Below are 17,793 nucleotides of genomic sequence, written 5' to 3' on the forward strand. Positions count from 1 at the left end.
ATAAATATAAAATACAATAAATTGTTTAAAGCAAAAATCACAACAGTAAAATCTAGAGTTTTTAACATATATATACACAAGGACAATGTATGACAACAACGGCACAGAGGATTAGAGTAGAAAATACAAGAATGCCCTTGAAAGTTTCTTACATTTCATGTGAAGTGGTGAATTATTTGAAGGTGGAACCTGGCAAGTTAAAGAAGCTTATTGTGTTAAAGAAGCTTATTGTAACTGTAAATACCGCTTAAAAAAACTGTAGCCTGGCCATGGCTGGCACACCTCAGTTGGTTGGGCATTGTTCCGCAAAGCAGAAGGTCACTGGTTCGATTCCTGGTCAGGGCACATGTGTGGGTTGTGGGCCTAGTCCCTGGCTGGGGCACCTGCGAGAGACAGCCCAGGTTGGGGCCCATGTGAGAGGCAACAGATTGATGTTTATTTTTCAAGTGGATGTTTTCTCCCTCTCTTTTTCTTTTTCCCTCCTCTCTAAATAAATAAAATGAAATAAAAAGCATGGCCTGTTAAGCTAATAGTGGAGACAAAAACTGAATAAATATACTGAATCCAAAAAAAGGCAATGAAGAAGGACAAAGGAACAGACAAAAGATGGGACAAACAGAAAATGAATAGCAAGAAGAAATATTTAAACCCAACCATATGGTTATTTTAAGAATACTCCGAATAAAAGACAGATAAGATGTATTTAAAAAGAGAATTTTACAAACCTGTCAACATGAAACTCACTTTAAATATAAAGACAAAAACAGATTAAAATTAAGAAAGATATATCATGCAAACACTAAGGTTAAGAATATTGAAGTAACCCTTGGATATACCCAAAAGAATTAAAAGTAGGAGCTCAGAGAGTCTGTACATTGTACACCAATGTCCATAGCAGCATTATTCACAACAGCCAAAAGGTGTAACAACTCAAATGTGTATCAACAAATGAATGGATAAGCAACATGTGATACATAGATACAATGGAATATTTTATTCAGCCTTTTTTTTAAAGATTTTATTTATTTATTTCTAAACAGGGAAGGGAAGGAGATAGAGAGAGAAACATCCATGTGCGGTTGCTGGGGGTCATGGCCTGCAACCCAGGCATGTACCCTGACTGGGAATCGAACCTACGACACTTGGGTTCGCAGCCTGCGCTCAATCCACTGAGCTACACTAGCCAGGGCCTTATTCAGCCTTTTAAAAATGAATGGGTATCTTGGGACATGCAACAATATAAATGAGACATGAAAACATTATGTTAAGTGAAATAAGCCAGTCACAAAAAAAGCAAATACAGGGTGGAGCAAAAGAAGGCAGTTGTTCATATGAAAAATGATACACTATTTAACACATAATAGTATTAACTCTGTGCTAAGAATAAACTCTGTTTCATGTACTCACAACTGTAAACCTACTTTTGCCCCACTCTGTACTGTATGATTCCACTTAAATGAGGTACCTAGAACAGGCAAATTCAGACAGAAAGTAGAATGGAGATTACCAGAGGCTGAGGGAAGGGGCAAATGGGAGTTACCCTTTAATAGATGCATAGTTTCTGTTGGGATGATAAAAAAAGTTCTGGAAATGAGTAGTGGCAATTGTTGCGCAACACTGAATGCACTTAATGCCACTAAATTGTATACTTAAAATGGGTAAAATGGTACATTTTATTTAGTTTATGTTATGTATATTTTACCATAAATTTTTTTAAATGTCTAATGAATGCTGAAGTGGCTATACAGTGGTACCTCAGTACTTGTCAATTCTTTCCAGAACCCATGACTAGTCCCAAAACCAATGAGTATCTAACAATGAAGCATTTTCTCTTGCAGGGCAGTGTCATAACTTATACAAGTTCTAACAAGTGCAACGAGTCCCAAGCAAGCACCAAGTGCTGAAACATTTTTTTTCTCATCAAAATGCGACAAGTACAAGGTTTGACAAGTTCTGAAGCTGACGAGTACCAAGGTATGACTGTATTACAAAAACAGTGCAGAACAAGAAATACTGCCAAAGTTAAAAAGGGATGTTTCATAATGAGAAAAAGACAATTCATCAAGAATACACAACAGCCCTGGCTGGTGTGGCTCAGTGGATTGAGCATTAGCCTGTGAACCAAAGGGTCACGGGTTCGATTCCCAGTCAGGACACATGCCTGGGCTGCAGACCAGGTCCCCAGTGGGGGGGTCTCCAAAGGCAACAACATATTGATGTTTTTCTTATTCTTTCTTCCTCCTTTCCCCTCTGTCTAAAAATAAATAAATAAAATCTTAAAAAAAAAAAAAAGAATACACAACCCTAAATATATATACCTAATAGCAAAGCTTCAAAATACATGAAGCAAAACTGAGAAGAATAAACAAATGAATAATTATAGCTGGCATCTCGACATTCCTTTCTATAACCAAGAGAACAGAAAATCAGTAGGCATATAGAAACTTAAACAAGTTATCACAATAACTTGACCTAATTCACATTTATAAAGTACTCCATCCAACAAACGCAGAATGCACATTCTTCTCAAGCACTCATGGAACATTTACCAAAATAGACCATATACTGGGCCATAAAACAGATATCAACAAATATAAAAGAATTAAGTTTATTCAGAGTGTGTTCCCTTATCACAGAATTAAATTAGAAATTAAATCAGAAACCTCCCTAAATATTTGGAATTAAACAACTCATTTCTTATTAACACATAGTTGGTCAAAGAGGAAAACACAAAGAAAATTGGAAAATATTTTGAATTTGAATGAAAGTGAAAACATGACATATCAAAGCTTATGGTTCACAGCTAAGAAAGTACTTTAAAGAGAGATTTTATAAATTAAACCCTTATATTAGAAAATAAGATTTGAAATCAATAATTTAAGCTTCTAGCTTAAGAAACAAGCAAAAAATGCAAATAAAACACAACACAGGAGGAAGGAAATAAATTGTAAAAAAAAATGAAACTAAAGACAGAACAGACAAAAGAACCAACAGAGAAAAATCAATCTCAACAAAATCTAGTTGTTGTTTTTTTTAAGTTTTTAAATTTTTTTTCTTGATTGAGTTTTACAGAGAGAGACAGACAGACAGACAGACAGACAGTTCCACCTATTTATGCATCCTTTGGTTGCCTCTTGCATGTGCTCTGACCAGGCACTGAACCAGCAAACCTGGCGCATTGGGATGACCCTCCAACCGAGCTACCAGGCCAGGAGAAAAACTAGTTCTTTAAAAAGATACAAAAGATAAAATGTTCGCCAAACTGATACAGAAAAAGAGAAAATATACAAATTATCACATCAAAAATTAAAGAGGGGATTTATCACTAAGATCCTATAGACATGAAAAGAATAAGGAAAGATTATGGATACTTTTACCAGTTAATTTGATAACAGGTAAAATGCACAAAGTCCTTAAGAAACAAAAACTATCAAAGTTACTCAAGAGTAAATAAATAAATAACTGAAAATAGCTGTTTCCATTAAACTGAATTAGTAGCTAAAGCTTTCTCACAAAGAAAACTCTAGGCCCAGATAGTTTTACTAGCAAATTCTACCAAATATTTAAAAAAGAAATAACACCCGCTCTACATAAACTCTTCCAACATATAAACACTTACCAACTTATTTTATTAAGTCAAAATAACATGATACCAGAAAAAGATATGAACAAGAAAATGACAGACCAGTATCCCACATGGATTTAAGTGCAAACTTCTGAACAAAATATTAGCAAACAGAACCCAGCAGTTTATAAAAATAATGATATATCATGAGCAAGTGGAATATATCACAGACTTGAAAATCAATCAATGTATATAATTCACTATATTAAACTAAAAAAGCTTAACGATATTTTAGTAGATTCAAAAAAAGCATTCGACAAAATTCAATTCTCATGACAAAAACTTTCAGTAAACTGTAAGCAGAAGTTCCCTTAACCTGATAAAAAATATCTGTAAGAACCCTACAGTTAATATCACATGTAATGATGAAAGATTAAATACTGTCACCATAATATGGGAAACAAGGCAAGGATATTCATTCATCATATCTATTCAAGAAACAAAAGACATTCAGACTGAAAAGAAACAAAATTCTTTATTCATAGACTTAACTGTCCACATAGAAAATCCCAAATAATCTATAAGTAGCTACTAGAATAAGTAAGTTTATCAAGGTTGCAGAATACAAAGTCAATATACAAAAATCAATTGTATTTTTATACACTAGTAATGAAACTAAAACTTAGGAGAAAAAAAGTAACATTTATACTAACATCAAAAATCATTAAATACTTAGGGATAAATCTAACAAATATGTGCAGAATATACATGCAGATAACTACAAAACATTGATGATAGAAATCAAAGATGATCCAAATACATGGAGAGCTATACATCTTACTTGTAGATTAGGAGACTGAATATTGACAGGATGTCAATTCTCTTCCAAATCATCCAAAGATTCAACCCAATCTCAAAAGACAGTAGTCAATTTGTAGGAGCTGACAAAGTGATTCTAAAACTTACATAAAAAAGCAAAGCACTTGGGATAGCCAAAACAATTTCGAATAGAATCAAGGGAGGACACACTCTAACTGAACTCAAGATAGTATAAAATTATAGTCATTAAAATAGTGTGATGTTGGTACACGGATAAAAACATAGATTAATGTAACAGAGACCAGAAGATGACATACACATATACAGTGAATTGCTGTTTGACAAAGGTGCAAATTCAATGAGGAAAGGACAGTCTTTTCATTAGATAGTATGAAATATGTTTTTTAAAAAAACAACTTTTTACCTTACCCCTAAATAACTCACTCAAAATAAGTAAAAGACTTAAATGTAAAACCAAAAAATTTTAAACTTCTATAAAGGCAAAAATTTTTCATGACCTTCATTTATGCAAAAATTTCCTAGATATAAAGCCAAAAGCACAATCCATTAAAAAAAAGAAGAAACTCATAAACTAGACCTCATCAAAACTGAAAACTGTTCTTTGAAAGATAGTGTTAAAAAAATAAAAGACAAGTCGGAGACTGAGAGAAAATATTTGCAAAAAACATTTATCTAATAAAAGGGCTTATATCCTGAGTACATATAAAATTCATAACTAAATAATAACAAACAGCCCAATTTTAAAATGGATGGAGGGCAACTAACTTAGCTAAAGAAGAGAGATACATAGCAAATAATCACCATGAAGAGACATCAAGGAAGTGCAAATCAAAATTACGAGAGCCTCCTCCCCATGTAAGGCAGGGACTAGACTTAATGACTCACTTCCAAAGAATAGAGCAGGTAAAAGGAAAATTGTAACTTTACATCCGTGAAACTGTAAACACTACACTAACCAAGTGAGGAAGGCTAACATCATCAACAGCATGAGGATGTCATATACCTCCTGACATGAGGAAATGAGAAAAGGCACTACATTTCAGTGGTATTCTTCCACAAAACCTATCATCTCTAACCATAAGAAAAATATCAAACAAACCTAGATGGGAAACATTCTTCAGGATAGCTGGCCAAGACATCTTAAGACTGCCAAGGTCATAAAAAACAAAGACAGAAAGGACTGAGAAATTGACTCATTTCAGAGCAAACTGTGACAGAAAGAAAACTTTAATGGAGAAACTGGTGATATCCAAATAAAGTCAGGAGTTTAGTTAATAATAAGTAATCATACGCTCATGTCAGTTTCTTAATTTTGACAAAAGTACCAGGAAACACAAAGTCTCAGGATATTAACTACAAATTGAAAAGTGGTAGTTAAAGTGGAGAATGCAGCAGATAACCACCTTAAGCAAATGAACCGAGTTAACATCAACAGCAATAAGACATATCAACATCAGGTTATACATCTGAGAAGGTCACAATACCACTTTGAAGTATTCCTAACAAAAATATACGTCCTCAGTCCTGGCTCGTGTGGCTCAGTGAATTGAATGCCTGCCTGCGAACCAAAGGGTCACTGGTTTGATTCCCAGTCAGGGCACATGCCAGGCCCCCACCCCCAGTAGAGGGTGCAAAGGGGCAACCACATACTGATGTTTCTCTCCCTGTTTCTCCCTCCCTTCCCCTCTAAAAATAAATAAAATCTTTTTTACACATCCTCAATATAATCGTGAGAAAACAAATTAATTCCTAAGTGAGAGACATTTTAAAAATAAGTGACCAGTACTCATCAAAAGTGTCAAGGTCATAAAAGACAAGAAAAGACTGAAGTACCATCACAGCCAGGAGGAGACCAAGGACATACAACAAATTGTAGTGTGAGATCTTGGAAGAGAAAGGATTACTAGTGGAAAAACTGGTAAACAAGGGCTGAGGTTAAGTTCATAATATTATCCCAATGTGGATTTTCTAATTTGGTAATCTATGATTATATATGCTTAGGGGAAGCCGAATGAAGGGCATACTTGAACACTTTACTAACTGCAATTTTTCCATAAGCCTAACTATTGCAAAAAATTTTTTTTAAGATTTTATTTATTTATTTTTAGAGAAGGAAGGGAGGGAGAAAGAGAGAGAGAGAAACATCCATCTGTGGTTACTGGGGGCCATGGCCTGCAACCCAGGCATGTGCCCTGACTGGGAATCGAACCTGTGATGCTTTGGTTCGCAGCCCGCGCTCAATCCACTGAGCTACTCCAGCCAGGGTGCAAAATTTTTAAACATACATTATATGTCAATTATAGCTCAATAAAGCTGGAAAAAATACAAAAAAGAATGCCTGACTCTCAAGTGAAACCTCCAGTTATAAACCCTTAACTACTGAGAGCTATGTATTAAAACAATATTTTAGCATCTACTTTGATTTCTGTAAGTCTATATGAAAGAAATATTAAATTCTTATTATACTATTCCTTTGCAGTTAATGAATTTATATGATATACTCAAATATTAGCAAATTGGGAGAAATGCGTTTTATTCTAAGCAATTACTATAATATCCTTTTAAATTTGTAAAATTTTAGGGGGAAAAATACCAGTTTTGACCATATGTTAAAAAATATAATTATCATAGCAAATCATTAACATTTAGGTTTAACAATGCTCCATGTTCCAATACTGAAATATATACAATAACTCATGAGGGAAAAGAAACTATAAAAAGATCAAGCATTCTTATTGCTATCAAGCTTGAACCAACTTGCTTCCTTTCGATGTAACTAGACAACATCAAAACCAACCAGTAAACCAAAATAAGCATAATTCATGCAACATCTACTAGGCCTTTACCAAGTCCCAGGTACTGTCCTAGGTGCTGGAGATTCAGAAATTATAAAGTAGTATAAGCAAATATAAAAACAATTACAAGCTTATTTAACAAGAACTTATTAAATTAAAAAATGAGTAAAAGATAGTATCTGCCTTGAAGAAGTTTACCCCTTTTAGAATATTAATGAGTTCAAAATTTGCCTTTCTAAAGTACCATATGGCACTAAATATAATTCCAAGGAGGGAAATTAAAATCACAAATCAGTTCAAACCTGTTCCTCAACATAGTTTGAGGATTAAACCAGACTTTAAAAAATGACAAATACATACTTTCAGCTTACATTAATGGAAGAAGCCACTCAGTATGTTCTATTTATTAATTTCTAATCTATAACCACCCCTTTAATTATTCAAATTATTTTCTCATGGAATGTTTTTTTCCCCCTTTATATCTAATGGACACTAAATCTTCTATTTGACTATTTCTCTCCTTACTTAGCAAAAAAGCATGAAACAAATTCTCAGTCCATTTCTTTCAACAGTAAATATCATGAAGCTAGTTAGAGTATAGTTCTCATGTTAAATGTTCTTACTACAAAAATAAAAAAACAATAATCAAAAAAGAACAAGAGAAAATTTTTGGAGGTAATGAATATGTTTTATACCTTGACTGAGGCATCAAAATGTATATACAAATTGTACAATTATTTGTATATGAATTATACTTCAATAAAGCTTAATATACTAAATGTCATCAATAGTTTCAGAGTATTTTACCTGAGGACTCATCTTGTTTTCCTATCTTTATTTTTACCTGCTCATCTTTGTCTGTTTAATATATTATATCTTTATGTTACTTACCTGAAATCAAATAATTTAATATGTATAACTTAAAAACTTGTGCTTTTTTTCTTTTGCCCTGGCCAGGTGGCTCAGTTGGTTGGAATGTTGTCCCATACACACAAAGGTTGCAGGTTTGATTACCATTAAGGTACATACCTTGGTTGGGGGGTTCCAGTTGGGGCACGGGCACGAATGGGAGGCAAGCAATCAATGTTTCTCTCTCACATCAATGCCTTTCTCTCTCTTCCTTCCTCTTTCTCTAAAATCAATAAACATATCCTTGGGTGAGGATTTTTTTTTTAATTGTACTTTTCAATGCATAAAATTAAATGGAGATCTTTCAATGCCAAGTCAAAGGACATTATTCAACTATTTGAAGGTGAGAAACACCCTAAAGTTACTTTACCTGCATTAAAATTTTTAATTGTACAAAATGTTAAAAGGGGTCTCAAACTCTCAAAATTTAAACTAGTCCCACCATCTCCCTTTTTTCTCTTTCTTTTTTTTTTTTTGTTGTTGTTCATTTCTTGATTTTAGACAGAGACAGGAAGGGAGGGGAAAGAGAGATTCTTGTATGTGTTCTCACTAGGGGTCAAACTCACAACTTTGGCTTACTGGAATGATGCTCTAACCAACTGATCTACCTGGTCAGGGCTCTCTTCTTTTTAATTACCCAAAGGACTCTGTACTTGTACCAAATAGTATGGCACTTAATTATATAGTAACAGCAAATATTTTACATTTTGAAAGATTTTTCTTGATTAACTTAAGCATACCTCTTGGAAAATCAAGTTTCTATTTTTCTAAAGAAGATACATAATGACCAATAAGCAAATTGAGAGCATGCTCAACATTATTAGTCACTAGGGAAATGCATGTCGAACCCAAAAGGATGCCTCATAATTTAAAAAAATTGTTAACAGAAGGCCTGGCTGGTGTGTCTCAGTGGACTGAGCTCTGGCCTATTAACCAAAAGGGCATTGGTTTGATTCCCAGTCTCAGGACACATGCCTGGGTTGCAGGCCAGGTCCCCAGTTGGGGGTGTGCAAAAGGCAATCGATCGATGTTTCTCTTGTACATGGATGTTTCTCTCCCTTCCACTCTCTATAAAAATAAATAAATAAAATGTTTAAAAAAATTTTTAACAAAAATTAACTGTTATTAATAGATGTGGAGAAACCGGAACCCTTGTGCATTGCTGGTGGCAATGTAAAATGGTTCTGTTGTTGTGGAAAACAACTGGCAGGCAGGTCCTCAAAGCTAAATATAGAATTACCATATGACCAAGCAATTTTAGACATAGGTATATACTCACAAGAACTGAAAATAGGTATTCAAAGAAGTACTTATAACATACATGTTCACAGCAGCACTATTTACAATAACCAAAAGGTAAAAACAGCCCAAATATCCATCAACAGATGGATATACAAACAGTAATATAAATAGAATATTATCCAGCCAAAAAAGGAATGAAATACTAATACATAGTACAAGGTAGATGAAGCTCCACAGAATTATGCTAAATGAAAGCCAGGCATAATGGCTGTACTAGGCTGGCCAAAAAGTTCATTTGTTTTTTCTGTAAAACGGCCCTAGTAGCACTTAGTTGTCTTTAACATCATTTGAAACAATTTGGTTAGATTGTATTGTGACGGCTGCCATATCAGCATGCATTTAAAAAAACTTATCAAAATTGGTGAATTTTTGTGTAGCCATTTAATATTGAAGATGGAAGAAAACAAGTGACACTTTTGGTGTATTACGCTTTATTATTTCAAGAAAGGTAAAAATGTTAACTGGAACGCAAAAAAGATTTGTGCAGTGTATGGAGAAGGTGCTGTGACTGATCAAATGTGTCAAAAGTGCTTTGCGAAGTTTCAGGCTAGAGATTTCTCTCTGGACAATGCTCCATGGTCAGGTAGACCAGGTGAAGTTGATAGTGATCAAATCGAGACAGTAATTGAGAAAAATCAATATTATACCACACAGAAGATAGCCGACATACTCAAAATATCCAAATCAATAAAGCTATTGATGAAAATGAAACGTGTCTTATTTTACAGAAAAAAACTAAACAGACTTTTTGGACAACTCAATACAATATGAGATTCCATTTATCTGAAATATGCAGAATATGCAAATTAACAGAGAGAATGCAGATTGATGGTTATCAGGGCAGGGAAAAGGGGTGAAAAGGAAACAATGGCTTAATGTGTAAAGGGTCTGCTTCTACGGTAGGTAAAATTTACTTATCCTAGAATAGAGGTGGTGGTGATACAATACTGTGAACGTACTAAATGCCACTGAATTATTCGTTTTTAAATTATTAATTTAATACTACGTGGATTTGACCTCGATTTTTTAGAAGTTTATTTTAACCATTTGGGATAGAAATACTTCCTAATTGTATTAGATACATACTGAACTAATACTATTTTCCTTCTGACTCAAGGATCATCACTGTGAATAACAATGACTGTACGAGTAAGTCATCCCTCTTGTGTCTTGATTTATGTCTGAGCCTCAGTTGTCTCATCTGAAAAATGTCATATTTTGGCTAGGTCATAGGATCTTAAAGTTTTTTGAACCACAGACTTTTGAAAATCCAATTAAGTTACAGATTCTTACTCTAGAAAAATGTACATGTGTATCTACCTAGCAAATTGTATATAGCCTCAGGAAGTTCATAGACATATCATGACCCACACAAGCAATTCCCATGGATTCAATGTTCAAGGGAAGAAAGGATACCTAATCAGATTACCTGTACCTGTTTTCCAGTTTTAAATTTTAGATTCCACTGTAATCTAGCACACTAGTATGGCTTCAAAATCTATATAGGTTTATGGAGCTGTGCCTTTTATTTCTTGTGGTTTTACAAATAGTTGTCCTCATTCACTGTCAAGTTCTCTAATACAATTGCTGGCCTCTGTTTAATACTTAAGAGAATTTAAATTTTAAAAACTCAATAATTAATACTATGTGTCCTATGCTAGGCATTATAAGGGAGCAATACAAAATAACCATAGTCCTAATAAAGTTAAGATGATTAAGTAATTGCAAAAAAGGAAAATATCTCATTAAATACTTTTAGAAAAAGTAAAACAGAAGAACAAGGACAGTATAAGTTGAAACAGTTAGGCACAATTTCAAGGAAGACTTGAATGGACAGAGAGAACAGGACAGACGAGATAAAACAGGGCACTGAGGAGACATCATAACATAGGCAGAGCAGGTATAACGAAGGCTGTGTGTTGGGCAGTAATGGAAAACAGGCTGCAGCAACATGGAAGGACCAATCACAGATAACCTTAAAAATTAAACAAAATAATTATCTGTACCATCAACAAATGAAAGACAACCTGCAGAATGGGAGAAAATATTTGTACATCATATATCTGATACAAGGTTAATATTTAAAATATATAAAGAACTTATACAACTCTGTAACCCAAGGGAAAAAAAAATCCAAACAATCTGATTTGAAAATGGGCAGAGGATGAGAGCAGACATTTTTCCAAACAAGACATACAGTGTTCACCATCACTAATTATCAGAGAAATGCAAATCAAAAACACAATGAGGTATTACCTCACACTTGTTAGAATGGCTGTTATAAAAAAGACAAGAAATAACAAGTGTTGGCAAGAATGTGGAGAAAGGGGAATCCTCATACATTGCTGATGGGATTGGAAAACGGTACAGCCACTATGGAAAACAGTAGGGAGGTCACTCAAAAAATCAAGAATAAAACTATCACATGATCCAGCAATTCTACTTCTGGGTAATTATAAAAAAAAAAAGGAACACTAACTTGAAAAGATATCTGAGATATCTGTACCCCCCCATGTTCACTTAAGTATTAGTTACAATAGCAAAAGAATAGAAATAACTTAAGTGTTCACCAATGGATGAATGGATAAAGAAAATGTGGGCTAGAAATATATGCAAACATAATATTCATAATCTATATTAACATAAACATATAGGCTGTATACAAATATATGTGTATATCTATCATGGAGTATTATTATTCGGCTGCAAAAAAATGAAATCTCACCACTTACAACAATATGGATTGATCTTGAGGGAGTTATGCTAAGTGAAATAAGTCAGAGAGAAAGACAAAAACAAAACTGTATAATCTCACTTATATGTGGAGTCTAAAAAAATAAACAAGCTCGAGTCACAGATAGAGAAAACAGATTGACAGCTAGCTGCCAGAGGTGGGGTTTTGGGATGGCGGGGTGAAATGAGGTGAAGAGGGTCAAAAGGTACAAATCTGAATTACAAAATAAATGTTATAAGGATATAATGTACAGCATGGTAACTACAGTTAAATAATACTGTATAGTACTTTCAAAAGTGGCTTAGAGAATAGAACTTAAAAGTTCTTATATAAGAAAAAAACTGTAACAATGCATGGTGACAGATGTTAACCACACTGTGGTAATTTTGTAATACATACAAACATTGAATTATTATGGTGTAAAACTGAAAGGAATATAATGGTATATGTCAACTATACCTCAATTTAAAAAAAGATTGATTGGGCCCTGGCCAGGTGGCTCAGTGGCTTGGAGAGTTGTTTTTGTACACCCAAAAGTTGAGGGTTCAATTCCCAATCTGGGCACATACCTAGGTTGAGGTTCCCAGTCAGGGTGCATATTGGAGGCAACAATTGATGTTTCTCTCTTACATCAATATTTCTCTCTCTCTCAAAAAAAAAAAATAAATAAACAAACATATCCTTAAGTGAGGATTTATTTGCAAAAATAATCTAAAGAAATCACAACAGATGAAAAGGGATGGTTATTGGGGGGGGGGGGAACATGGAGGAAACTTGTGGAATGTTAGAAACTTTCTATAGCTTAATCTGAGTGGTGAATATAATTGTTAAAATTCATTTGTGCACTTTATTGCTTATATATTTTACCACAATTGAAATAAAAAGACACAAATAGTTACCAGATGATACTGCACCTTTGTAAATTTGAACAGGTAACGAGAGTGGTGTGTGTTAGGAGATAAATCTTACAGCAATATATAAGAACTAAAATGAGTGGAAAAGATAGCCTTTTTAAGTAATTTTAAATTAAGATAATAACACTAGCTAATATTTATATAATACAATATGCCAAGTACTATTCTAAGAGGTATATATAATAATGTATCCAATTCTCTTAACAATCCTATGTGACAGGTATTATTATTATCATCCTATTTTACAGATGATAAAACTGAGACCCAGAGGTTATGTAATTTGCTCAAGTTGACACAGCAATGAGAGATCCAAGATGATAAACTTTGTCTTTCACCACTCCACACCATATATATACCCATGAATATACAACAAAACAAATAAACAAACAAACAAAAAAAAGTGAAAGCGGCAATCTTAACTTACCCACTAAAATAGGAACTAAATGGTGCCTATAGGGATGGAATGAAATCAGCAGCAGAGTGCATCCAGCAGCAACATCCCTTTTCCCCACTCTGTACCTTCAATGTCAGTAGCATCCTCTCACCAATTTTAGTCAGCATTTCCTAACTGACTAGAACTTCACTCAGCAAGGACTGGGTTTGTATCATCACCCTTACATCCCCTACTCCTGAAATAAGGCTTCACAAAATAAAAAGTAGCTTCTCACAAAAGTGTTAAATATCCATGGAAAAGTGAACAAAAGATGAAACATATTTCAAAGGAATAAACCCCATAATTTACTGGATGAATGCACGTGAGGAAAGAGATTAAAAGAATCAAGTTTCTAGACTTTAGAAAAATTAACAGAAATAAAACTGTATGTCCATACAAAGCTTGTACACAAATGTTCACAGCAGCTTTACTCATTAATAGCCAAAAAATAGAAATGATTCAAAATAAATCAACAAGTGAATGGATAAATTATGATACATTCAAACACTGGAATATTATTACTAAGCAATACAAGAAGTGAACTACTGATACATGCAACAGTATGGATGACTATCATAGATATTATGTCACAAGAAAGAAATTAAACACAAAATGAAACTCTAGAAAAGACAAGTCTAATTCTTAGTAACAGAAATCATGTCAGTGGCTGACTAGGAATAAAACTGGGGTGAGACTGATTGCAAAAAGGCCTGGGGGATTTTCTACAGACATAAAAATGTTCTACATCATTATAGTGATGGTTACAGCCATTGATCTGTACACTAAAAATGTGTGAATTTTACTTCAAGTAAACTATACCTTGGTAAAGTTGATTCAAAAATATGTTATTAACACTGAAACAGGTAGGTAAATAAGGGTTACTTTTTGCAAGAGAGGGAAAAGATGAATTTATTTTAAAATGTGTCGAACCTGATGTGTCTATGGATAGCCAAGAAATGCAAGAATCTCAGATAGGAATAAAGAATGGGATGGGGAAAGGCAGTGGAAAGAGAAGAAAAAGAGGACCTGGGCAAAAAACAAACAAAAAAGTATCAAATGTTTTGAGACATTCAGTTAGAAGTCAGAAATAACCAGTAATATAAAATTTTTAAGAAGGAGGAGATTATAAATAGTGTTAAACATTATAAGGAATAGAAGACATAAAAGACCACACATGAATTTTATTCTCCTTGTGGATTCTAAACCTGTCTTTCATGAACACCATTTCTCTCCAGCATTTAACATAGTACTTTGCAAACAGGGAGAAAGTCTCTCTCTAAACTCAAAGTCCTGTTTCCTGAAAATCTACTAATAAACAAACTGATATTTTAGGCACTTAAGATATTAAAAAGAAAATAAGGTCAGAAAGCCTAAGGACACAAGTAGATACATACTCTCAGGATTTTTAACATTTTTTACATACACTGAATTCTAAGTAAAGAAAATGCCAGTAACAATTACATATTCTAAATTAGCCATGTGTACCACACAGTTAATTTGCTAATGATAAGCTTTTCCAGTCTTTCCTCCACAAAGTTTTGATGAAGGGCTTGTAAATGTTTATCATTCTTCTGGAGATATGCATAGCAAGTGGGTTCCACCCACCATGCCTAATCCCATCATTCAGATGTTTAATGCCAACTATCTTTGAAAGGATGCACAAGAAATGTGGTTGCTAGTAGGAAGGGGTCGAGGGTAGGCAGAGGACAGATGTGACAGGGTAACTTTATTTTTTTTAAAGACTGTATTTATTTATTTATTTTTAGAGAAAAGGAGGGAGAATTAGAGGAAGAGAAACACAAATGTGTGGTTGCCTTTCTCGCACCCCCAACTGGGGACTTGGCCTGCAACCCAAGCATGTGTCCTCACTGAGAATCAAACCAGTAAGTAGCCCTTTGGTTCACAGGCCAGTGCTCAATCCACTGAGCCACACCAGCCAGGGTGGATAACTTACTTTTCATGTTATAACTTTTTGTACCTTTTGAATTTTATACCAGCTATAAGTTATCTTATTCTAAGTAATTTAATTTTTTTCTGTTATTTAAGGCCTTTCTGATTTTTAAGACAAAAGTTGCTGATTTTCCAAAGACCAATCATGGCTCCAAGATGTAAGGATAGAAATGATGGAAATGCTTTGTTTGATTAACTTTCTTCTCACTTTCTTCTCAAATAACTCACTGACCTTCCTTATTATTGAAAGCCTTAGCTCTGCCTATTAACTTCATGTCAAAGTACTGTCAGCCTCTCAAAGTTAAGTCCTTTCTTTCCAAGACAGGTAAGAAGACAGTTGTACAGATCAGATTTACTTGTTTCCTTTCATCTTTCCTAGGTTTTCTTACAAAAATCCCTACTCCTAACTCAGCCTTCTATTTGACTTTCTGTCCCTACCAGCCAGACTCCCTATTATTCTGATTACCAACACCACCATGACTAGCAATTCACAAACCTGAAAGGAAATTTTAACAGAGAAGTAAATCACATACATTGGTATTGCATGTACAAAGAACTGACGAAAGATTCTCAGGCTCCAACACTATAATAAATAGGTAGCCTTAGAGAACAAGTTCAGTAGAGTGGTATAGGCAGAAATCAAATAGAAGGTGTTAAAGAACAAAATTAATGGTTAAGAAACAGCAGCTTTTAATCTGTGAATCATTAAAATGCAATGAAATAGTCTTAACCTTGTGAAATTTCAGAAAAAAATCTTAAAGAGAAATGTTATTTACAGGAAGAACGCCACTGCTAATTCATTTAAGTCTAACAATATTTGATTGGTCAATCAATCAAGAAGTTTTTTTCCTCCCTCCACCCTACTGCCAAGTAGGTGCCACTCAACCTAGTATATATAGTACAACTACCTCAGGCTTTACACACTCCTAGCTCCATCACTTACTGGCTATGTGATCTTAAACAAGTTATTTAACCTCAAGAACATCAGTTTGCAAAAAATTAAAATAAAAATGTCTTAAAGTACCTGGCACACAGTAAACACTCAGTAAATGGTGGCTCTTACTACTAAGCTTCTAACTGTAAGTTTCAACATAATTCAAATTTTAAGACTAAGCTATAACTCAACACATGACAAACATTTACCATGTTCAATTCTCTTCAGAACACACAGTAGAACTGCACTTTCTTACCCTCTGTAAAATCTCTAAGGTCATACAACTTACTTTAGCCAATGAACAATAAGCCAAAAAGATATGACCATTTTCTAGGTAGACATTAGAGAGCCAGTGAGTTATTAGCAACAGTCTCCTTCCCTTTGCCATGGAGATCCATGGGATACATGGGTTGAGATGGAGCCTCCATCAGTCTGAGACCTTGCAGAAGGTCTGAGAACAAAGCAGAATCCACCCACTCACTCACACTATACACATGTGAAGCAAAAAATATTTGTCCTATTAAGTCACTGAAATTTTTGAGTTGTTACACCTATAACCTAGTCACTCTTCACACACAATCAAAGCCAAAATTACTTTTCCTTCTTCCCTTGCAAAATAAAGCCATTCACAACATATCCTTTCCCCTACCTCTAGTAAGGCCCTAATTCCACCAATTTTTCTGCCTTAACCTCTCAAATTCATCACATCAATGCTACTACTTTAGACTTCTGTAATAATCTCTTAACCAATCTCCCTACATATAATTTCTGCCCATCTATTCTCCACAGTACATCCAGAGGAATCTTTTAAAAACACAAATCTGATCATATCACACTCCTGCTTTTATATGAACTTATGTCAATTAGCACAATAAAAATGGCCTTTCAAGAAATAACTGTAAGATATGCTAGATGTTCCATATCTTATTATGTATGGCATTTATATAAGCGTATAAATCTGTAAAAATTAAATACATTATTTATGAGTATGTACTTTGCTTCCTTAATTATGCCTCAATTAGTTAAAAAAAAAAGAGAGAGATGGCCCCAAAGTACCTTTTCAGCTTCACTTTACCAAATATCCAACCCAAATCACATAAATAAGCCTATAGCCACAAACTATTAGTTTTCACCTACTTAGATACTGATCTTTCATGCTCTCAGGTATATAATACTATATGATACCCTTTCCGCTCCTACTTTTCCTCCAGACCCATATAAAATCTCACTCCCTCAAGGATCATTTCACCTGAGGAATGTTTATCCCTTAACTCTACTTCATTTGTGCTATAACAGCTCTCTGTACATTCTACTTACTTTAACCTTAGTATTCACTACACCAGTGGGTCTCAGTCAGAGATGGTTTTGTCCCCAGGGGACTTTTAGCAATGTCTGCAGATATTTTTGATCACTGCAA

At 34.1% G+C, this 17,793-nt stretch overlaps 1 protein-coding gene across 4 annotated transcripts in view; it reads right to left on the reverse strand.

The window, feature by feature from the left end:
- Positions 1–17,793, reverse strand: part of TAOK1 (TAO kinase 1) — a 143,861-nt gene that overhangs the window by 115,130 nt on the left and 10,938 nt on the right. For 2 of the 4 annotated variants that reach the window (XM_036033323.1, XM_036033325.1), the window contains exon 2: positions 8,230–8,332. The exons of 1 other annotated variant lie outside the window; for it this stretch is intronic. The gene's annotated coding sequence lies outside the window, so the exon portion shown is untranslated. The remainder of the gene's footprint in view (positions 1–8,229; positions 8,333–17,793) is intronic. One more of the 4 variants, XM_036033324.1, reaches the window with a different exon arrangement.

Source organism: Phyllostomus discolor, chromosome 8 (assembly GCF_004126475.2).
Source record: "Phyllostomus discolor isolate MPI-MPIP mPhyDis1 chromosome 8, mPhyDis1.pri.v3, whole genome shotgun sequence".
Taxonomy (NCBI): Eukaryota; Metazoa; Chordata; class Mammalia; order Chiroptera; family Phyllostomidae; genus Phyllostomus; species Phyllostomus discolor.